Source organism: Chrysemys picta, chromosome 1 (assembly GCF_011386835.1).
Source record: "Chrysemys picta bellii isolate R12L10 chromosome 1, ASM1138683v2, whole genome shotgun sequence".
In the NCBI taxonomy this organism is placed as follows: domain Eukaryota; kingdom Metazoa; phylum Chordata; order Testudines; family Emydidae; genus Chrysemys; species Chrysemys picta.
This window is the reverse complement of record NC_088791.1, coordinates 348,650,893-348,675,470: the sequence shown is the minus strand read 5'-3', so window position 1 is coordinate 348,675,470 and position 24,578 is coordinate 348,650,893. Positions and strand designations below refer to the sequence as shown.

Sequence of the window (24,578 nt, the reverse complement as noted above, 5' to 3'; positions counted from 1 at the left end):
GTATAAGAACCCTTAATTGAACGGTATAATGCTCTGTACCTCGGGGGAACACCCTGCACCCCCACGTTCATCCTTGTAAAATGATTGTGTGGTAACCAATGCAAAGTTTGTCATGTTGGGTGTCTTCGGAAGGCTCATGATGCACTGAGCATGGTTGTTATAGTGATGTTATAAGTTGTAAATTCATGTATATAGTTATGAGGCTGAAAATGTATCCTTATGGCTTAAAATAAGCCCAGGCAAAAACTCTCCAGGAGCAGAGGGGCAGTTCACAACTCATCAGGGCATGTATGGGACAAACCCAGCCCAGCCTCACAGGAACAAAGGGTACTGGCCTAGACAGCAACAAAAGAATCTGTTGGACTCTCGAGTGAGTCACCCCCCCCCCCTTCCCTTGGTGAGTTTGATGAGGTGATGCTCACCTGACTCTGAAGGGGAGCGGGGGTCAAAGCCAAGAGGGAAGAAAGAACATGATAAAAGGGAGAGACATTTGCCATGCTCTTCCTCTCTCTTCTACTTCCATCTACAGACATCACCACCAAGCGACTGAAGCGCTGACCAAAGGGGAGAGCCTGGCTGAAGAGCAACCAGCCGGCCTGTGGTGAAAAGGATCTAAGTTTGTAATGACATTGAAAGTGTTAAGATCAGCTTGGAATTCGTTTTGCTTTTATTTCATTTGACCTAATCTGACTTCTTGTGCGTTGACTTATAATCACTTAAAATCTATCTTTTGTAGTTAATAAATCTGTTTGTTTATTCTACCTGAAGCAGTGCGTTTGGTTTGAAGCATGTGAGAGACTCCCCTTGGGATAACAAGCCTGGTACATATCAATTTCTTTGTTAAATTGATGAACTCATATAAGCTTGCAGCGTCCAGCGGGCATAACTGGACACTGCAAGACGGAGGTTCCTAGGGTTGTGTCTGGGACCGGAGATATTGGCTAGTGTCATTCGGTTGCACAATCCGAGGGGCAGTTTACATGCCACAGGCTGTGCGTGAACAGCCCATGAGTGGGGGTTCTCACAGCAGAGCAGGGTAAGGCTGGCTCCCAGAATCAAGGATTGGAGTGACCTAGCAGATCACCAGTCCAGATAACACCAGAGGGGAACGTCACAAAGGGTCATGTCCTAGCTACATCAAAGACTCAATGCTGATCTGTCAACCACTATGACAGCTGCACTCCTTTGGGCCAATGCACATCACAAAGCCCAAGACAAAGCACAGGAGAGCTGGGGAGAAAGCATTCTCTGATGAGGGGATCTGGCTGCAGAACAAACTTGCAGAGAAGATGAGGCAAATTTGGAGTCTGATTATCTTTAGAGAACGTTGCAAAATCTTCATATATAATAAAGCCACTTTATCTTAATAGTGACACAACACTGACAGCCCCTCTTTCGCTAAGCCCCTACCAATAAAAAGGGGTGAATTAATAAAATCGAAACCCCACACCACCCTGTTGTTTTTAGCAGAATGTTGACCTCAAAAAGGGAAAAGTGCCAAAAGGTGAATGAAATCCACTTGGGAATTTGCTATTGCTATTGCTTTTAAAGGGAGTATGCTTAGATCCTACAGTGAAGAGAGGCACCATAAAGCCCTAAGATAAACAAACAGAACCTAGAAAGATATGAAATTCTTTCCCAAGACCCTAATTAGGCTAAGCCATTTAACCTTTTGCACGGGAACAAGAGTCAGCATAGCTGGGCATCTAACCACTCTGGGGGTTAGGGGTTACCTCTGGTGTATAATTTATAAACAATCCTGGAAAAATGGACTCTTACTAGGATTTCCAAGGACAGAGAATATCAGACATTAGCCACCTTTAATATTTAACCAAAACTATGTTTCGGTTTCCTCTCACTGGGACAATCACTGAGCTAGATCCTGTGGTCCTCAGCTACATTCAAGTCAACTCCGCGAGAGCCTACTTGGATGAGTCAGGGCTGCAGACCAGGCCCATAGTAGTCTGTTCACCTGGCAGGTACAAAAGGAGGAATCAAAAGAAACATCCCAGAAATCAATAATTAAGAGGAGCGCCTCACTTCATTTAAAATGGAAGGATTTTTATGAGGAGTTTACATAACACCCCTACCCTCAGGAGAATAGTTAACCCTGAGGATGCAGGGCATTTCCAAAGTACTTGGAGCAATCAGACCATTTCTGGATTCGGAGATTAGAGTGGCTGAGATCCAAAGAGCCATAAGAGGGCTAACAAGCAACGCAAGATCGGTTCTTAGAGGGATTATCATTTAAGTTGTGTAATGCATTCTCACAGCTACCTTATAAAGAAAGTAACTGTCTTTTTGGGGGGAGGGGAGATCAGATGATATCCCCTGCTCTTTCTTCCTTCACATGTTAAGAAGCCTGGACTTCAGCAATAATGTAAGCAGATCCCCAAAGCCATGCTCCCTCTCACAGGCCAAAGGCTTTATTAGGTACTCTTTGTGAGATTCGACCACTAACAGTAATTAGGCTGGAGGGCGATTTCACCCACTGTGGTCCAACAGGTGAAGATGGGATTTATTGGGATTAGATACTTCTCCTAATGCAACGAACCTCATCAAATAAGCATCCAACTCCTCCTAGTCCTGTCAGTGGGAATAGCTTGACATGGAGAAGTGAGTATTTGTGATGGAAGTTCAAAAAATAAATGGCTAAAACTTCATGGGACAGATCCCAAAGTGCCTAGAAAAATCATATGTAGATAATGTAAAGATGATAGAAAATAGTTAAAAGAACAGGAGTACTTGTGGCACCTTAGAGACTAACAAATTTATTAGAGCATAAGCTTTCGTGGACTACAGCCCACTTCTTTGGATGCATATAGAATGGAACATATATTGAGGAGATATATATACACACATATATCTCCTCAATATATGTTCCATTCTATATGCATCCGAAGAAGTGGGCTGTAGTCCACGAAAGCTTATGCTCTAATAAATTTGTTAGTCTCTAAGGTGCCACAAGTACTCCTGTTCTTTTTGCGGATACAGACTAACACGGCTTCTACTCTGAAACCAGAAAATAGTTACTTTCCCTCCACACACTCTTTAATCTGAGGAACTTCAAGCGCTTCTATAGACATAAATTAAGCCTCACAACACCTTTGAGAGGTACACAATACATTACACACATTTTACAGATGGGTAAACTGAGACACAAGTGACTTGTCCAAGATCACTCTAAAAGTCAGTGAAAGTGCTGGGAAAAAAGAACTCAGCCGTTCTGGACCTATTCTAATCTGGCAGAGAACCGTGTAACATGAGCCAATGACTAGAAGTTAAAGCGAGATATGTTCAGACTGGAAATAAGGCATAATTTTTTAAAGTTGAAAGTAATTAACCACTGGAACAATTTATCAAAGGTTGTGGTGGATTCTCATCACTGACCATTTTTAAATCACAATTAGATGCTTCTCCAAAAGATCTGCTCCAGGAATTATTTTGGTGAGGTTCTATGGCCTGTGTTATAGAGAAGGTCAGACTAGATGATCACAATGGTCCCTTCAGGTCTTGGAATCTACGAATCTATGAAATTATTAGACAGCAATTCCTCGTGTGAAAGTATGGCTTAGACTCTGGAAAGAAGACGACTGCAATGAGGTGCCTCATCACTTGAAAAAAGTGAGAGATCGTCACTGATGGGGAGCTAGCGATTCCTAGATTACCCATGATTTACATTGCATAGAAGCCTACGCAGGGCTCAGCCCCCACTGCAGCTCTATTTTGAGGGCATGAGTGTGCATGCTGTGTGCTGACATTTGCTGAAGAGTGATTTCTGAGTTGGACAGAGCTCAAAGTCCCATTTTCATTTCCAGCCTTTCTGGAGATTCAAGCAAAGATACTGGAAGACATTAAGAGAGGCCATTATCTGCCATAGCATGCTATAAAACCCCATCTTGGTTTCAGTTTTAACAGCTTTGGGTTTTGGATCCTAGCAGTAAGTGTGGGTTAACAGGCACCTTCAAGACCTACTACAATGCTGCATTTCCCAGGGAATTTTCCATTATGTCTTTGTGAAGTTGGCTCCTTTCCCCTAAGCAGATTATTCCGGTGCCTCCTGTTTGCTGTAGTAATGACTCTGAAACAGTAAGTGCTGGATTTTTACATTTCTTATTCTCTCCTGACTGAGGAGGAATGAGTGGGTGGCTGGGCTGGTACTCCTCTGCATGTGACTTCACCACCGACCCCGCCCACCTTGCTCAGAGTTGTGGGGTGTCTATAGCTCCCCCACCACAATAAACTCCATTTGGGTCTCCTCATGTGTAAATTTCTAGTTCAATTTGGGCCAAGCTGGAGTGATGGGTGAGTAAAGTGAACCCAGATTTCTCTTCCCTTTAATCTAGGAGAAATGAATAAGGTTTAAGATTATTGCCAAGAAGCTAATGGATGTGTTTTTCTTTTTGTCACTGGGGTCTAACAACAGGCTTTGATTGTGCCAGTTAAGAGATGGAAGTGTTGCAACTCAAAGGGTACGTCTACACTACCCGCCGGATCGGCGGGTAGTGCTCAATCTATCGGGGATCGATTTATCGTATCTAGTGTAGACACGATAAATCAATCCCCGATCGCTCTGCCGTCGACTCCTGTACTCCACCACGGCGAGAGGCGGAAGCGGAGTCGACGGGGGAGTGGCGGCAGTCGACCCCGCGCCATGAGGACGCGAGGTAAGTCGACCTAAGATACATCAACTTCAGCTACGCTATTCTCGTAGCTGAAGTTGCATATCTTAGGTCGATCCCACCCCCTCAGTGTAGACCAGGCCTAAGTTACCTTTTTCATTTGTTCACAAATCTTTCTGTTTGACATTTGGTAACACCACATCACACTAAGACTCAAGCCTGTAAAAATGTGCAATTTATAATATCCTATTATGTATAAGGTACAGTACACAGAGGGTAAGATAAACATATACAAAGGCAAAGAGGGGAAAGAGCAACGACGCACAAGAAACTACAGATCTTTGGAATGAGAAGTCTAGCAGACGGGACACTGGCAGGAAACAGGATAAAAATGGATTAACACAATCTATTCCTAACCAGGATGTGCTTGCTATACCTCCTGGAATGCATCTGTGCCCTTGATGAAGGGCCGAGCGATGTAAAACTGACAGGATATTCAGGGAGGGCATATGAAATGCTGCACCATCCTTTCCTCATGAAGCCCAAGGATTAGGGAAAATTTGGGAGGGGGCAGATAAGAGATGAAGACCCCACAGCTCAAGATGGTTCTCATGCTGTCAAGAAATAATCAGTTACAGGCCAGAAAGACAGCACTTGACCAAACCTTGAAGGCAAAAAGTTGATATAATTAGCATTTGACAGTAATTTGTGCCTCTACAAAGTGATACATGTGTCCTTGTGAAATAAATGGGACAGGAGCAATATTTATTCCCTTTACAGATATCTTTGCTTAATGCTGACAGACTCCGGTCACCAGCGGGCGGGATCAAACCTGGGGCCTCTGGAGCTTAATGCATGAACCTCTCCTGCATGAGCTGTTAGCGACGGCTGTAGAGCAGACTCATTTAACGCTAAGTGGTCTCAGTGCCACTAGATGGGACAGAACACCACACCCAGAAGGTGTGCGGGTTACATTTGCACCCCTACTGGGATCCAGTATAGTCAATAGACTTCTACGTCAATTCACCTCCCTCTCATTCAATCCATGCACCAGGCACAGAAGACAAGGATGATGGAACTGAATAGTTCTACAAAATCCAGCTGCAGACACTGATATGGAGCCAAAACATGATGAGCTGCTGATTAAAGGAAGTGGAAGAAGAGGCTGTTGACCAGCCCACAAAGGAGAGATGGACGGGGAATGAACAAAGGAAGACCTTAACGATTCAATATTTGGTTTTTGTTCTGGGAATCCGTATGTTTTTGTAATCTCTGTATATCAATGCACCTCTGGGAAACAGCACACGTGGGCCCCTCCAGCTCCGCTCAACAGGATTCAAAACAAGGACTGAAAACCCTGGCACTCCCTCTGCCAGGTGCTGATATCAGATCAGATCAGTAGTTGCTGCCTTCAGTGCTCAAACTGTTCCCTCAACTGCATACAAGAAACATGTCAGCAATTTAGTTATAATCTACGCAGCATGAGAGAAAGAAAAAGCCAAATGAACCCACTGCTGCAGTGAAAGAAAGGAATACCACAGAATTGGGGGGGGGGGGGGGGGGGGGGGCGACTGAATTCACTCATGCTTACTTGCCAGTGGATATGGAAATCACGGCTCTGAGATGAAGCATTACAGCCCATGGAAAGGCATGTGTAGCTTAATCTGAGAACGACATCATCGAGCACTACGTGAGCACACGCAGCAGGAAGCAGACATGCAGAAGCAGACCCTGGGAAACGCGACAAAGAAAGCAGCACGTATCAATGAGTCGGCTGAGTCCCCTGAATGGCAGCGCCAACTGGGAGACTCAAAGAATGTTCAGCATAGTGAAAGCTCACAAAAGGCTTCAAGCCAAGAAAAGCCACCATGTGCAGCAACTGTTCTATCCTGCAGAAGTGGAGAAAATGAATGAAAGGGTCACAGTGAACCTTAGCAGACAAACTGGATGAAATACCACATTTCACCATCTGGGGGACAGGCTAAATATTGCTGAACCTCTGCCATCTGTGGAGGCCCGAATTAGAAACTGCAGCAAATAAGGTTCAAAAGAGAAAGTAATCCATATGGGTTCAGTTTACATGTCCTTGCAATCTGAAGTATGAACGAGAAAGATAGGAACACACTTTGCAAGCGGTGGAGAGGGAGGATATTATGCATAATCCAGGGAAGCAGTATTCAATTTTCTACCAAGCCCGCCTAAAGGAATATTAGGATTAGATCTCACTCATTTCTTCTATAAATGCTAAATGAGTAATGGAGATGGATGGAACAAATTGAAAAGTGATACCACCAGCAGTTGTTGACTCACGAGCAAGCTTTTCACTTTGGCTCGGTCCTCATTGGCTCAATCTGTTAGGCAGTGTAACGCATTATAGACCTTTGCTCCCAGTGGTCATGATCTATTTACTTTAGGTTTCTCTATGATGCCAATAACAACATTCACTCTGCTGGAAATGAAGCTGCATTAACCTGATGGGATCATCCTTATCAGTGAGGATAAGTAATGATTTCTGGAGTTACTCACCAACGCTGCTGCTGAAGTCTGTGGTAGGGAAGTGTGATGGGGTGTATTCCCCACATTGGCTCTGAGAGGGTAAATTAGGCCAGTCAGGCCTAATTAACAAATTAAGCAGCAAGTAGGGGAGAGATGTAGGCTACAAGGAGGCCACTAATTAGAAGCAGGCACAGCTGGGCAGGAACAAGTGGGACCCGGGTACAAAGCCCAGGAGCTGCAAATAGCAAAGTCGGGCTGCAGGGAAGGATGCCACCGTCACTCCCTGAGAGGATGGAGAGTAGGCTGGCAAACCCAAAGAGAGAGGGGAGCCAGTTATGTAGGAAGTAGTCCAGGGAAACAGCAGCAAGGGCTAGGACCATACAGGCCTTCGCTGCATGTTCTAGGGTCCCTGGGCTGGAACCCAAGTAGAGGGTGGGCCTGGGTTCCCCTACCAGCCACTGGGAAGTGGCGCAGGGCGTTGGAGATGCCATCTACTGGTCCAGAAGGAGTCTGATTCCACTGGAAGGGGAGGACCTTAGTGACCTGGCCGGAGGGCCAATCCACAGACAGCAAGCTGCAGCTCCAGGAGTGAGAGGGGCTGCAGGGTGAAAGAGAGACGACGGGTAGAGACAACACCAGAGGAAGGCAGCACCTGGCAAGAGCTAATCCCAGAGTTGCCAGGAGGAGGCGCCTCCGTGACAAGAAGTAAAAAGACAAAAGCGATGAGCATATGCAAAATGACACAAGAAATGGATGGGAAGAATCCATGCTACCTGTGCTGAGGAGGGCTGTGCTGAGGTTACCTAGTGAAAACTGACTCTGGTATTTTCAACATGCTAGAAATCCAAGCTCTTTTGGAGTAAAACTACAAGCGTATCCCCCATCAGACTGATTGCCTGGAGGTGAGGGAAGGATAACTACAAAAAAGGCCACAAAACTACAAATACTGATTTTGCCTCTTTTTGCAGCCCTTGCTCATCCTGGGAACAAGGAGAAAAGCTGGACCCTGAAGGCAGCAGATAAGTGGCCAGTGGATCGAGAGCAGGTGTTATTGACCCTATTCTGAGAATATCACGGACACGGAAGATGTGAGCACCAAAGCAAAGTACGATGCTGTTGCTACTACTGGGGAAGATGAAGAGGAGGACGCGGGAACATTCTGGGTATTTATCATAAGGCGATGGAGACTGGCGAATCATGATATAAATAGACTCCTTCCATTACATATGATTGATGGCTCTTGATGAATTCGATGTTCCTCCCTGATTCAGCTCATACAGCAGCCCCCCGCCCCCTTCCTCTTCTTTAAAACTCAAACGGCAGCTGCAGGAAAGACATGCCACTAAAGAGAGTTATGAGCAATGGACAATGAGCACATGACATTTTCAGTGTTACAGCCTTGAGATTTAGAGAACACCCTACTTCAGTGTTTCTCAGCTCTGGTCTACACTACAGACCTATATCAGTAAAACTACATCGCTCAGCGGTGTGAAAAATCCACACTCCTGAGAAACGTTGTTATACCAACCTAACCCCCATGTAGACAGTGCTAGGTCGGCAGAAGAGCTTCTCCCGCCGATGTAGCTACCACCTCCAGGGAGACGGATTAACTACGCCCACGAGAGAGCTCTCTCCCATCGGCTTAGAGTGTCTTCATTAACGTGCTACAGGGGCACAGCTGCATTGGTACGGCTGTGCTGATGCAGCGTGTTAAGTGGAGACGTTCCCTCAAATGTTTCTGGTCAGAGGCTCCAGCTGGGATGGACTGGCTTCTTCGCATGCTGCCTTGTGTCATGTCCCAATAGAGTTGCTGCCATCTCCTCTTTTCTGTGCATTATTTTTCTTAGTCAGTTTTGCTGTGATACTTGCTAACCTTTCCCGTTCCCTACCTCACGAGAAGGTTACACGCTGATCAAAGTGAGGATGGCCATGAGGCTGGGCCATATGTGCCCTTATGGCTGGGCTGTGTGCCATGGGAGTGAAGAAGAGACGTTTGGCTGAGCCGGCAGCCACGTACGCATGGGCTGGTCCTGTTGCTGGCTATGTTAAAGGGCACTATGGGAGCAGGGAGTGAAGACAGGCTGCTTCCAAGGAGACACCTGACACTTTAGCCACAGGAGGAGACGCATGTTGGTACAGCGGAGGGCAAAACAAATCTGGAGTCATGCATCTTTCCTCCGGCCATTGATACTCTTCTTTACTTCACCAAAAACTAATCTGGCATCCTTAAGGTTGAGAAATAATCTCCTATTGTTTGTCAGAATAGGGCCATGTCTACACTCCAGGGACTACACTGGCATAGCTATGCTGCCGTATACGCAGCCTACACCAATGACAGGAACGTTCCTTCGATGCAGGAACACCTCCTTCCTGAGCAATGGTAGCTAGGCCAACAGAAGCATTCTTCCATCGACCTAGATGTGTCTACACTGGGGGTTAAGGCAGCATAGCTACCCCTGAGTGATGGAACTATGTCAACCTACATTTTAGGTGTACACCAGGCCTACGACTACCAGAACGTAAGCAGAAATTGGCCAACAGAAAAGCACAGGCCAAAATGCAAAGGGAACATATCCTGAAAGGTCTGAGATAGGACCATTTCTGCAGTTCAATAAAAATGGTACAACGTTCACCTTGCAAATTAAAAACAAACAACTCATTTTAAACTGGAGCATTATCGGAATTTTAAACAATTACCCTCTTTGTTGATAAACAAAAACTGAAGCCATCTGCTACACACTAAAAGATTAAGGTGCTTATATAGCAATAAATCTTAGCTATTGCTTTTCTCAGCCTACCAACATTTGATTAAATACATTTAAAGTACTAGTTGCTAGAATGCAAACAAACAATGCAAACCTGTTATCTAAGTGCAAAGAGAGAAACTGAATAGATCCTCTGTGGAAGGCTTGTCTCTGTGTGTGATAAAGATGGTTCTAGGCACTGCCGGCGTATGAATACGTAAAGAAGTATACAGAAATAATTTCATATTAATGACCTTAAGATGCAAAATCAAGATCCTGGTCAATATTCAGCCACACATCAACTCCCTGCACATTCAAATACCTTTCCAACACTGGCCAGCACTAATGGGAGCTCCCCCGGCTAGATTTCTTTGAAACCGACAAAACAATTCCTCATTGGGGTGGCACTATCACGTCACCACAGCCTGGTGTCTTTCCCCAGGTACCCACTGTCGATTTATTTCTGTCAAGGGTTGGATAAGGGAATAATAATATTTGTTACATAATTACAAAAGTAATTATGTAAGAAATATTACTAGCACCTAAAGCCAGGACGTATGGGATCAAAGGCCTACACTGTGACAAGCTAATTCCATTTCAAATCTTTCTCTCATTTAATTGACGCTACACTGAAGGAATTGGTTTTTTCTTCAGGACACGAAGATGTAAAATAGATCATCAATAAGCCCAACTAAATCTGATTAATCTTCCAGTCTTATATAGGTATTCTCCCAGCCCAAGCCTGTCTGATGGCCACTTTTATCTTAGCTATTCCTAAGGCATATTAAGCTTCTGTACATAGAAGCTTTAGTTAAAATATTTAACAATACTATCATGCAGATGCAACAATATGAACGGCTACAAGAGCTCCAGAACCAACCACCTCCATTCTCTGGCATTATCTTAAAGCAGGAATAGGGCATGTAGCAGAGCCAGTCTCCGGTCAATGAACCCACTTGGCCTGCAGGAGGCTGCCTGACTGGCTACGCCACCTGACTGGTTGGAAGTCAGCAGACTGGCTCTTAAGCCCAGCAGCTCTTCGGTGGCTGCTCTATGCATTTGCCCATGGTTGAGATAGCTCCTGTCTCTGCCTTGGACCCAGCCCTGTTCCTGCCCTCCCTCGCTCCACGTAACCTGGTTCTGGCCCTTGGCTCTGACCCTGGGCTCCCATTCTTGGCTGTCTACTCCAGCTCCAACCACTGGCTCAGCTGCCCACATCCTGGTCTCTGACATCAGTAATACAATCCTCCATAAACCAAGGCCATGGAGGAGTTTCATCTGCATGGGAAAATGTAATCATCCATTTAACATATTCACTCACAAAGTCAGTAAAATAATTCAGATTAATATTGACCTTAACTCCCATGCAGGCCAGTTAACCACAACATCCTCTTCCCAAGAAGTGCAGTGCACTAAATTCTGCCAAGTTTCTGCAGGTGTCTTGTCCCTAATCCCTTTTATCTAATAGACCAGAACTGCAAGACAGAATTTTCACATCTATTATTCTACTTTCCACCCACACTCAATTGCTTAATCCTTCCTCTCCTTTTCAGTTTCCTTTCACCATTCTTGATAGCTAGTTTCCCAGGAATTTTCCATTACAGATGCCTTGCCAGCCAAATTCTAGACTCTCCTTAGCCTGAGGCTGTGTGTGTTGCACCAGAAGTATCTAGTTTACTAGCCGCACCCTGGATTTGTATATCTTTCATCTCTGAATTATCTTATATTTCCAGCTGCCAAGAGTCCTTAGCATTTGACAACAAGTCCTGCTTTTTCAGTTGTATGCTCTCCAAAGAGGAGATACCAGGAAAATTCAGAGGTAGCAAAGTCATTCTAAACAAAGGGCCTTTTTTGGTTTCTATAATCTCTTCCTTGCTTTAGTGTGGTTGCCACAAGAAGGAGAACTGAGGTTACAAAAATGGTCTCCCCTAGTTAATCCCAGCAAAGGAGAATGAGTGTGAGTCACTGCTTGCCAAGGCAGTAATTCAAAAGATCACAGATCAAAGATCTAGCCCACAGGCATCATACTGTACGTTTGAAATCTCTGAGTTAATTTACCCTCCTGTTTTGTGTGCTTGCCCATCAGTGTCGACATTCAGACACAGGACAGTAATTGTGTCACCATGGCAAATGCCGTGAAAGTCTCAGACACTGAGGTTTTGGAATCTAAAGATTTGTCACCCCTTTGGTGGCCCAACCAGCCGATGGGTAGAAGCAGTGCTCTGGCATCTCCAGATGGCTCCACAGAGAAGGCCTTTGTAAGGGGGAAGGAAGACGTGCAGGGGGAAGGAAGGCAAGGGAAACTACAGACGTAATGAGTTTTGATAAAATGCATGATCATCACCATTTGCCATGACTCATCTGTAATTTCCCCCCAGTGGTACATGCCACTCACCTGTTCACACACGTGCAGACACTAAGCACACTAATTTGCTTTTAAATCGGTTAAGTGGGGTTTTCTTGACAGCCATTTTAATAAGCTCCTTCCTTCTGTTGGGGTTACTATGCCTGCCTGAGCCAGAGTCCTTCCATGTTTAACTCTGATCGACCTTAACAGCCAAGGACAGGTATTGGAATGTGTAAATAGCTAGTTAGCAATTACAACCTTGCTCATTTCAGGTACCAAACAATAATGATGAGGTTTGCATGTTTCTAGCTGAGGAAGGGGTAATAAACTAAGGGTAAACAGGACCAAATAACTGTTTAGAGAGAAGTTACTAACAAACTAGATTTATAGCCCTAGAATGATTTAGTTACTTAAATGTATAAACATGCCTTTGGTAGAAAGGGGAGGGGGAGTGGGGGGGGGTGATAGAGAGGGGGAGAGAGGGGGGGCTTAGTTGTAAAGTGTATAAAGAAGAGAGAAACTGTTTTTGCTGGTGTGCTCGATTTGAGACTTGCCTGTCTCCTTGCACCACTTTGAGATCTCAAATAAACTTTGATTGTTTCTCCACCCCGGTATGTTTATTGCACCGAACCTCACTGTTGCTATCCTCGGGCCCCTGTGCCGGCAACACTTCAGTGATACAGTGTTTCCCTCCTCTACAATGGAAAACCTCCCTTAAATTAGCAATTATGAGAGTCTGAATTTTGCAGTTGCATTACCATTTAGATTCTGAACAGCTCCCCTGGATGCACTTTGTAGGTACTCCACACAGTATTTTAGTAGGTGCTGCACAGCTGATGAGAACCATAGTGTTTCTTCCCAGCTATATTCAACTAAGTGAAGTGTGAAATCAAGAACCATCAGGAGAAATCAGAGAGCTGTTCACGCATGCAAGTTAAAGATAACATGAGGGTAGGGATTAGTAATCACAGAGTCCCTCGGTCCAAGTTCCTTCTTTGTATCTACCATCAAAGATTAGCTGACACGAGCATGACACAGCTCAGTGGTGCAGTGTGTTTCCTTGGCATATTTAATAACTCACACTTCTTACAGCACTTTCCTTCCAAGGCTCTCAATGCAATTTGCAAAGATTAATGAGTTAGGACTCACCATTACCAGGCCCATTTTACTGATGAGAAATGAAGAGAAGTTCAGTGAGTCACCTAACGTCACACATGCCAGTCTGTGGCAGAGAAAGGACTATAATTCAAGTCTCCTGACGCCAACTGCCATGTCCTAAACATAAGACCATACTTCCTGTGTTACTAGATATGTAGAATAGGGGACGTATTTGCTGGCATATCTCCATACATGAGTATTAGTTCCCTGTGCATGGGAACTGCATTTGCTTCAATTTAAATTATATAGAGCACTTCCAAACAGGATGGTGAAGGCTGACACATAAATGCCTGTAATAAACAAACACACAGTACCTCTGCAATTATATTGTAAACCACTCAGGGCTTAGCTACCTGGTGAAATTGATCAGAATAGCTATTCTGGAATAAAAATGACTTTATTCCACAATAATTACTCTGCTTTGGGAGTGCACTAATTATTCCAGAACTAACGGACTTTTATTCCAGAACAGAGTGTCTACATGGGGAGCTATTATGGAACAGCTTGTTCCACAATGACTATTCCGGTCAATTTCCTTTCACAGACCTTAAGAAACAAAGCAACTGGTCATGAAGCAGAAAATCTTCCAGTTTCTTAGGCATTTTCTGAAATTCTGCTTCTACATCAGAGGCTTCACTAACTGATTTCTTGCATTTTCCCGTTTCCTCCGTTGCCATTTTCAAAGCCTACTCAACTCTGGGATGGAACATGATTATATCAGCAACTCTCATCAGAGCTGGCGGCTTTCCATTGATTGCCAGCCAAGGCTTGTGTTTACTCTAACACACTCCTACATACTCCTACATACACACAGTGCTATTAAGGTGACCCTTTGGGGTGTTGTATCACCATGGCAGCATAGTGAGATAATTTCCTACTCTCGGATTCCATCTCTCTCTTTTAACGGAGTGTCCCAGAGCTTGCAGTTATTCTGCTCCCAGGCTGCGGAACTCTGTGGAAGAAGGAAGCATTTCTCCTTTGCAGATTTCTGCCTCTTTAGCTCAGAGCTTTTGTTTCCAATTGAACACGACTTCCTCTCCCTGGGTTTCTTCGTCTTTTGCAAGGCGCAGACCAGTCTACTTTGTTCTGTACTGCAACTGCATTTCCCTTCTTCCACTCTCCTCCTTTTCAGAGTAGCAGCCATGTTAGTCTGTATCCGCAAAAAGAACAGGAGTACTTGTGGCACCTTAGAGACTAACAAATTTATTAGAGCATAAGCTTTCGTGGACTATGCATCCGAAGAAGTGGGCTGTAGTCCACGAAAGCTTATGCTCTAATAAATTTGTTAGTCTCTAAGGTGCCACAAGTACTCCTGTTCTCCTCCTTTTGTGCTCTCACTCTCACAAGATGCTGTTCTCTCTCTCAGGGTATCGATTCCAAAACAAAGAAACTGCTGTTAGTCAAAATTAAACACGTAACCCGAGTTAGAAAGATGTCAAGTTGCGGCAACACAAGCTAAAACAAAAATCTATTTCTCTTCATGCTTTTTTTTGGGGGGGGGGGGCAATTCTGCTAAAAATATCAGGTATTACACGGTTGAGGGAAGGGAGATCTTTGGGGACTGAAAATTTCTTCCTGATTTAAAGAAGCAAGATCAGCAAGGCTCACGTTATCGATGACGGATTCAGTACCTCAAAGTGGAGCACTCTACACAGTCACACAAAATGTTATAACATGTCCACTTTCTGGGATTAAATCATACCTCATCTGCTATGGTAATGGGCTTCTCCACTCATATGTCAGTTTCTATTCTTCCACAGACTGCTGGCAGAAGATTAATAGTGACCTCAGGTTCCTTGAGTGGCTGGTAAAATGCCCAGTTCCAAATGATCGCAATGGTTTAACTTCACTGACGCCGAAACCCTTTCAATTCTTAGTTCTTGAGACCCAGAAACCAAGAGCCAGATCCTGAACAACTCTGACCAGTGCCCTTATGGAGAGGAAGCAACAAATATGGCTTTAGGCCACCATTATGGATCTCTGATCCCTGAGGCCGCTAGGGAGTGGTTAGGCACCCAGCAGGCTTCCAGACTGCTCTAATTTATGCTATCTGGTAAACAGACTCTTATGGGTTGTTCTGAAGGTGAAAGATCACTGGATGGAACACAGCACGTTCTTCTGACAGGGTAGTGGGAGAGGTTGGTGTAAAGCTGGTTAAACCGGCTCTCTGCCAGCCAGGGACTTTCTTATGCCAATCCTTAACTGAGTTATTAGGGCAGCTTTGTGGACACTTTTCTAGGTTTACTCCTAGGGGAATTCTGTGCCACTGTGCAAGTGCAGAATTAATGTCCCCCACAGATTTGTTTTCCCCCGCAGAGTAATTGATTCTGACGGGGAGGTGAAGGGAAGCCTGCAATTACACCTTTCACCCACCAGAGGCTGATGTGGAGCCAGAAGAGAGGGCTGCTGGCTCACTGACTGAAGCAGCCAGCCACAGAAAGGGAGGAGACAGAGGTATGGGATGGGGGGGGGGGGGAGAACAGACAGATCAGGGCACACGGGGCCACTGGGCAGGGTCACATCGATTGGGGTTCAGAAGGGCTAGTGGTGGAGACAGACTGGAGCGGGGACACAACAGCTAGTGGGGTGACAGCATTTAGCCACAGGCTGAATGAGAGTTGGGGGTGCAGAGACACAAGGGGTGGGGGAGAGGAGTGGCTGAGTGGGGGTGCAGGAACACATGAGGACAAGAGGGAGGGGGTGAAGGGACACATGGGAATGGTGGAGGGGGGTGGCTGAGTGGGGTGCAGGGACACATGGGGATGGTGGAGGAGACCTGTCTGGTTTTAAGATTAAGTTAGATAAGTTTATGGAGGGAATGGTTTAATGGTTTAATGGTAAAACATAGTAGTCAAGGAAAACCAAGCAATGGTAGGTAAATAGTATAATGGCTAACAGGGGTCAGGATGGAGACTCTTGCCTATATGCTCGGGGTCTTACTGATCGCCATATTTGGGGTCGGGAAGGAATTTTCCTCCAGGGCAGATTGGCTGAGCCTCTGGAGGTTTTTCGCCTTCCTCCGCAGCATGGGGCAGGGATCTCTAGCAGGAGGGTCTCTGCCGATTGAAGTCACTAATAACAGGATTGGGGACTTCAGCAGCAGAGTCCAGGGAAGGGGTGGGGACGGTTTTGTGGCCTGCGGCATGCAGGGGGTCAGACCAGATGATCATAATGGTCCCTTCTGACCTTAAAGTCTATGAGTCTATGAGATGGCTGAGTGGGGGTGCAGGGACACAAGGAGACAGAAGCAGACATGCCTGACTGAATGGGAGAGGCTAAGGATCAGCATGGGGGAGGCTCCCCAACTCCCTAACAATCCCTCCCCCCTCAAAAAAAACAAACAGCCAAACTTTTCCATACTATTCCTACCCACACCCAACAAACCTCCAGGTTCATTCCCAGACTCCTTCCTAGCAATTACTTCCTTCTCCCTCAGCTACCCTGACTCCCCCAAGTCTTTGCACTGCTTCTGAGGGGTGTGGGAAATACATTTCTGTATTGTAGTTTAAATGAATTATTACTTAAAGTTCTTTATTAAAATGCCTCATAAGGAATCTATTTGTCAAAAAAACATTCCCTGAATCTTTTTTGTTGTCTCTATTGTTAACAGACACACATGCTGATGGGTATTTTGAAATAAATTACCAACATAATTGAAACTGTTATTATTATACTGTGTTATTTTGACAAACAAAATATGCAGAATTTTAAAATATGGTGTGCAGAATTTTTATTGTTTTGGCGCAGAATTCCCCCAGGAGTACAGGTTGGAACCGCACAAAGAATTTGGCCCCACAAGTGGATATTCAACTGCCCAGCACACTCCTGCTACATTGTAGTGACTTTCTGAATTTGGCTTCAATATTCACAGAGGGATGAAGCTGAATCAGATCCAGAAACTCAGAGCAACTTGGCTGCATTTAGCAGCAGGAAAACCAGGAGTTAATTAGCTCTATGTTCTTGATTTCTAATCCAGCTATTACTCTTTTTTTCTTCTTTTGTTACAGCATTAGAAATGCACAGTACATACTGACTCACTGAAATAAAGCACATGAAGTAATCAGAGGGTTTCAACTACACACTGGACAAATGCTGGCTCTGTTTAAAAACTGAATCAAGCTATAGAGGATGTAAACACATTCTCCAAATAAAAATCCAGGATACAAAAATCATCTCTTAAAAATAAAAAAGCACTGGGACATTTCTAACTCAGTAATTTTATAGAGACTTGTATAAGAAGTGACAATACAAAAATAAGGACTATGTGCACTAAATGCCACACTGGCTGCTTAATTTAAAAACGATTTAATGCAATAGTGAAACATACAACTCACAGGAACATGGTAACTGCCATACCAGATCAGTCCAGGTGGTCCAGTATCTGTCTCTGACAGTGACCAGTACCTGATGTTACACGAAACCTCACAGCACACAGTTATGGAATAGCTTGTCAGTAATTTGCTTATGGACTGAATGATGAGGGCTTATAGCCCTTCTTAAAAAAAAAAAAAAAAAAAAGTTTTAAATCCTTTCTAATGCAACTGTGAATGTTATCTATAGATGGAATGGAATTCTCCTCAACTCTTGACCTTGATGATCTCTTGTTGGCAGTAAGTTCCATAGGAAAATTGTGTGTTGTGTTCAAAAATATTTCCTTTTATCTATTTTGAATTTGTTCTCTTAATTTCATATGTCTCCTTATTCTTATATTATAGAATCAAAGAATCACAGAAGTGTAGGACTGGAAGGGACCTTGAGAGGTCATCTAGTTCAGTCCCCTGAACTCAAGGCAGGACTAAATAATAACCAGACCATTTCTGACAGGTGCGTGTCTAACCTGTTCTTAAATACTTTCAATTATGGCAATTCCAAAACCTCCCTAGGCAATTTATTCCAGTGCTTACGCACCCTGACAGTTAGGAAGTTCTTCCTAATGTCCAACCTAAACCTACCTTGCTGCAATTTAAGCCCATTTCTTCTTATCCTATCCTCAGAGGTTAACAAGAACAATTTTTCTCCCTCCTCTTTCTAACAATCTTTTATGTGCTTGAAAACTTATGTCCCTCATCAGAGAGCTGAGGACACAACATTATTGGCTGAGAAAATCCAGCTACGGAATAAACTTCCAGAAGAGATTAGGCAAATCCAGAATCTGTCTTTACCTTCCTCTTCGAAAAGGTCTTTCCACCATAAGACAGTGACAACACTGACACCCCTTCTAATCAAAAAATCCAACCAACTCATGCCACCCACCCCCAACCAAGCCAAAACAACAACAAAAATCTCAGAAACAAATCAAGCTTAAAAAATAAACAGTAAAAGTAAATAAATATTTTTTAAAAGTCCCAATCAGAGTTTTACCCCAGAGAAGGAAATGTGTGAGAGACTCCATAAAGTCCACTAGGGACTTTGCTACTGCTATCGATTTTATATAAAAGGTGCATGGTTACTACAGTGCTGGGTGGGAGTATAAAACCTGAAGAGACATTGCTATTATGAGAACATGTAACTGGAGCACCCATAAGAACATAAGAATGGCCCTACTGGATCAGACCAAAGGTCCATCTAGCCCAGTATCCTGTCTTTCGACAGTGGCCAGTGCCAGATGCCCCAGAGGGAATGAACAGAACAAGTAATCATCAAGTGATCCATCCCCTTTCGCCCATTCCCAGCTTCTGGCAAACAGAGGCTAGGGACACCATCACTGCCCATCCTGGCTAATAGCCATCGATGGACCTATCCTCCATGAATTTATCTAGTTCATCTTCTCTCTGCCATTCAATATTCTATATACATACCTCTATCATGATCTCTCTTATTCCTTTCCTCTGCAAGCTAAAATTTTAACATACTGACCTGTGCATGTGAAAATAGGGCATCATAACATAGGCTTTACAATTCTACCTCTCCCTTGATCACTGTTAGTTTCATAGTTACTGTTTCTTCAAAGGCACTTCAAGTTACAGGTTATTTTACTGTAGTTGCTGTCATGAACTCTGACAGAACAATATAATAAAGCTAATGGATTTTTAAGCAAAGAAGTCATTTACAGGATTATTAATGGGGCTCAGCTCGATGTTGCTGTTCAGTGTAGGTGCAGGTAATCTAAACACAACTCACTTGAGTGTAAATATTTAAAGTGGACGGTACATGTGGGAGTGATAATGAATTTTATATTCGGTTAATAAATTCTATTGCTTTAAGCAAATAACTTCCCAACAGCCATCAAACTACTTGTCAAATATGCTTTTAATTATTATAGAAAAAGGTAGCTGCATTGAAATTTAAACCAAAGGAAATCTGGATTGGTCTATCCCAGACGGATGATACTTATGGAATAAACATTTAATAACAAGAAAAAATATCAGGCCATGCAGAAACTAACAAATATTCTGATGTGCAATAGTCTGGTTTAAAAACCTGTCCTTTTATGGATAAGATGCTTCTTTGATTGGCGCAGGAACCGCCTTTCGATTTCAGCCAATCATTCAATTAAGGCTTGTTCTTGAATGACCAGGGAGAGAGGGTAGGGACAGGTACTGCTTAAGGGTCGTAGACACCATTTGACCCTTCCACTCTTCACTGTGTAATATCAGAGCTAATTTAGACTCAATTGAGAGTCTTGTTACACACCACAGAGGTAAAATCACTGATACTTAGGTCTGAGTATTAGACCTGATTTAATTTATAGGAGGGATAGCTCAGTGGTTTGAGCATTGGCCTGCCAAACCCAGGGTTGTGAGTTCAATCCTTGAGGAGGCCCCTTAGGGATCTGGGGCAAAAATCAGTACTCGGTCCAGCTAGTGAAGGCAGGGGCTGGACTTGATGACCTTTCAAGGTCCCTTCCATATATATTAATGGTGATGACCACCTTCTGGGAATTATTCATTTCCCAGCAGAGTCCACAGGAGCTGAGAGCAGCAATGGAACAACAAACCACTGCACTAGCATCTGAAGAGCGCATCTCCATTAATAATCTGCTGTAAGAGTCATAATCACAGTAACAGAATGTTATCGCAGGGTCTCGGGCTGGGACTTTTGCCTCGTTCTGTATGTACAATCGCAGCAGCGGAGATTGACTGGGACGCTGTCACTGCTGCTGCTGGGACTGGCAGCAGAGCATTCTCAGAACAGACTTCTCTCCTGTGGAATCTGTTCCTCCAGTCCCAGCAGATCACCCAAGTTAGCATGAGTATTAGTATGGCAGTGAAGATGTACGTGAGGCTTACCTGGTGACCTAGTATGGCTTACGTATTTTTGTAACTGTGTGACCGGAATGACACAAGATGCCTATCTGCCCTAGCAAATGGAACCAGAGAAATATTTATTCAAGTAAATATCTTAAGATTTCACAAGCTTTGCAGGGTCAGGCCTAATTAGTACCTCCAAAGAAAGCCCAGGGTAGGTAATTCAGCAGGAAGCACTCGTCTCTCAAGCCAGTTCTGACCAATGGCACTGTGTGGTATAGGGTTACCATATTTTGTGCCTCCAAATGGAGGACACTCCACGGGGCCCCGCCCCCGCCCCCAGCCCCGCCCCCCAACTCCACTCCTTCCCCAAAGTCTCCGCCCCCTCCCCTGCTTCCCACGAACATTTGATTCGCGGGAAGCCTGAAGCAGGTTAGGAGGGTGTGGGGGGAGGAGGCGCGGCCCAGGCTGGCCCCCCCGGCGGCTCCAGACTGGGTCGGCTCGGGCCCTGGGGTGCCGGCCCTGGGCCCGAGCACCCCCGGCCCGCCCAGCACTGCCGGTCCCCGGGCCCCCGGCCGAGCACCACCGGCCGAGCACCCCCGGCCGGCCCAGCACCGCCGGCCCCCGGCGGCCCAGCGCACCCCCCCCCGGCGGCCCAGCACCGCCGGCCGCCCGGCACCACCGGCCCCCGGCGGCCCGGCGCACCCCCCAGCCGCCCAGCACCGCCGGCCCCGGGCCAGCCCCCGGCCCAGCGGCGCCAGATTTTCCCGGACATGTTCGGCTTTTTGGGATTTCCCCCCGGACGGGGATTTGAGTCCCAAAAAGCCGGACATGTCCGGGAAAATCCGGACGTATGGTAACCCTAGTGTGGTACAAATGGCAATTTTTTGTGGGGGGAGACATAAATCCAATTTTTTAACTGCTTGTGGTGATTAAAAAATCGTATGGCTCTTTTCACAAGAGTAGGGATGTTAATGCTGGTGTCCTCGCTAAAATCGTAATTGGTTAATTACACTCTGTATCCCTAAATTCCCCAAATAACTTCACTTAAATATGGAAGTCTTTATGACCTGGAAACTCCTTGGATCAGGAACCATATTCAGCATGTAAGACACAGAGGTCATGAAATAAAATAAGGTATTCAGCCCCTGTTGTTGTCCACCCCAGGGGTGGCTGGAGTGACTCCCAAGTGACTCCCAAGTCTGAGAAGTGCTTTCGGATCCTTTGGGAGGAAAGGTGCTATGTAAAAGTATGCTCATGAGGTGACCATTGCTGTGTGACACTGTTCTATTCCCTTGACAATAACTCTTAAAGAAACAAGCTAAAGTATCTTATAAATTCACCAACAAGTTAACTCTCTTCCCTATGTCACATTAGATATATCAGAACTTTACCTTCTCAAGGTAACATGCAAGCAAGCAGTTCACTTCCTCCTCTGTTGTGCATTCCAAAAATCATTCTTTCTGGTACAGTATCTACTCCAAAAAACATTCTTTCTGGTACAGTTTTATTCACATGCTATGAGAACTGCAGCCAAACTGATGCTTAAACCAACTGCATTCACGGAATCCCCAAGCGTCTTTGCCACATTTGGGTTACTTTATGGCACTTTCCTCTTCTCCCTCATTCTTCAACACTCTGATTAAGCACAGGACCATGATTTTGCAACAGGGACAATGTGGGGGTTGGTTTATAATGCAACACATACAGCAAGTCAAGTTCAGTCATCATCAAATCCCAAGGATCTACCCAGCGGCAGCCATGCTGGACAAACCATAGGTGACCAGGAGTCTGCTGGAGCCTCTGCACCAGATTTCATAGTTTCATTACTGAACAAACTTCTGGCATCAAAGACTGGAAAATTCCAGCCAAATATGTTCTGCCTTAATGAGCAAACACCGTATTGTCCCTCTCGAAATCTCCACTCCACAGTAGTGGCATTATCTACTTTTTTTATGGCTTTGGCCTTATTTGACTGAAGTGGGAAGCTACGTTTGTCTAATTCAGTGGCTTTTCCAGTCCTCCTAAATTCTTATGTGGCCCCAAGCACTGCAATATCAGAATGTCTTCAATGAGCGTTTCCCTTTTCCTTCTCTGCAGATAAGAAGCAAGCACTGCTTTTTGGTCATCCGTAAGAATGAAAGTGAGGCTGCCCAAGCACGACAGCCTGAACAAAGAGGTGGGTTTTGCATGTAGCTCTGAATGAGGTCAGATTACTCAACCTTAGTTCATCTGGCAGCGAGTTCCATAGTCTTAATCCAACTCCTGGGAGAGTTCTGTCTCCTGCACCCACAAGCCTCATCCTACTGGTTGGCAGTTGCACACTGCCAGGGGGATGTAGCTGTTGTGGGAGGCCACCTTTATTTGACTGACAAAAAGGAAACTTGGTGTGTAACAGTAATTCCTTTGAATTCACTAAATCCAGCAGTGGGCAAACACCCACCTCACAATTTAACTGGTGGCCAAGCACTTCCTGAAACATGGCTAATCACGGATGTCTGTTCAAACCCAGCAGCTTTGCAATCCTTCGGGAATTAGTTCTAGATAAATAGCTCTCTAAGTATATAAAATGCAGTTTTAACCTGGAACATTCCATTAAATTAACCAGGTTTTATCCTTTATTTCAATTGTTAATCATTTCCAAGGTATGGCCTCCATTCATTTACCCAGTGACAATCCCTAACCACAAGTTCTGTACCAGAGACGTGCTGACCTTCGTCTATTCAAATATTGCAATCATCGCATTCAATAGTGTTTGTACAGCAGTCTGAACATAGAAAGGACTCAGCATTACAATGCTATTATGACCATTTTAGCAGGATGGAATATCACAAATGAGGATAATGCTAATGCTTGCATTAACGGCTAAGAATAATGTAGCGTTCACTTTGCACTTAAAAAACACCTTTCATCAGACAATCTAAAAGCCCTTTGCAAACATTCATTCTCCTAAAACTGATATGTTGTCAGTTATTATCTCCAGTTCAGAGACGGGGAAAGTCAGGCACAGAGATTAACATGTTCAAGCGTACATCTTAAATCAGTGGTTCCACTAGAAATTCAACCCAGGAGTCCCTGCTCTAACCATTAGTCTGCAATGCCACTGACCACTATCAAAAATTTCAACCGTAGAACATAAACTCAGTAGAAATAATGAAAGCAGAACTGTCTCAAAATAAGACTTTTTTAACATTGGGGAGCAGAACTGGCTGTTCTGCTAATTGTACAAGAGAGGCCTGCTGGAACAATTAATCTGTTTAAACCAGTCAGTTTAAATCTCATCCAGCAAGTAGCAAACTTCAACTTGGCTGATTTCTGGGCAGGCAGGGCTGCACTAAGGCAACTCTCACTGAAGACCTGCCGCAAAATCACTGGAAAGAGAATACTGGCTGCATTTGCACTCTGACATTATCTTGTGGTATGAGAGAGTGGAGGATTTACATTTTGCCCAGATGGCTAAGGGGCATGGACTCTACAAAGGGAGGGGCAGAGAAAAAACTTAGATCAGGAAGGGAGAATGGAGAGGAAGCCCTAACTTCTCCCTGGAAGGTACAAGAAGGGTAAGTGGGGAAGACAAACAACATGTACTGGGTTAAAAAGGAGCAGGGCTAATGTAGCCAGCACAGAGCAATAGATACCGATATGTAATGGAAGGGAGAAAACGAAAAAGGGAAAGATATCCTATTGCCTAGAACTGGAAGGGACCTTGAAAGATCATCAAGTCCAGCCCCCCTGCCTTCACTAGCAGGACCAAGTACTGATTTTGCCCCAGTTACTCAAGTGGCCCCGTCAAGGATTGAACTCCCAACCCTGGGTTTACCAGGCCAATGCTCAAACCACTGAGCTAGAAAAACTCTCTCTTATTTTGCGTTTGTACAGTGCCTGGCAAAATGGGGCCTTAATCACTGCAGGGCTTCTAGGGGTAAGTCTACACTGAAATTAAACACCCGTAGCTGGCCTGTGTCAGCTGACTTGGGCTGTAAAACAGCAGTGTAGACGTTCAGGCTCAGATTGGAGCCTGAGC

At 44.7% G+C, this 24,578-nt stretch overlaps 1 protein-coding gene across 8 annotated transcripts in view; it reads right to left on the bottom strand.

Moving 5' to 3' along the window:
- Positions 1 to 24,578, bottom strand: part of STIM1 (stromal interaction molecule 1) — a 164,348-nt gene that overhangs the window by 33,186 nt on the left and 106,584 nt on the right. The window lies entirely within an intron of this gene.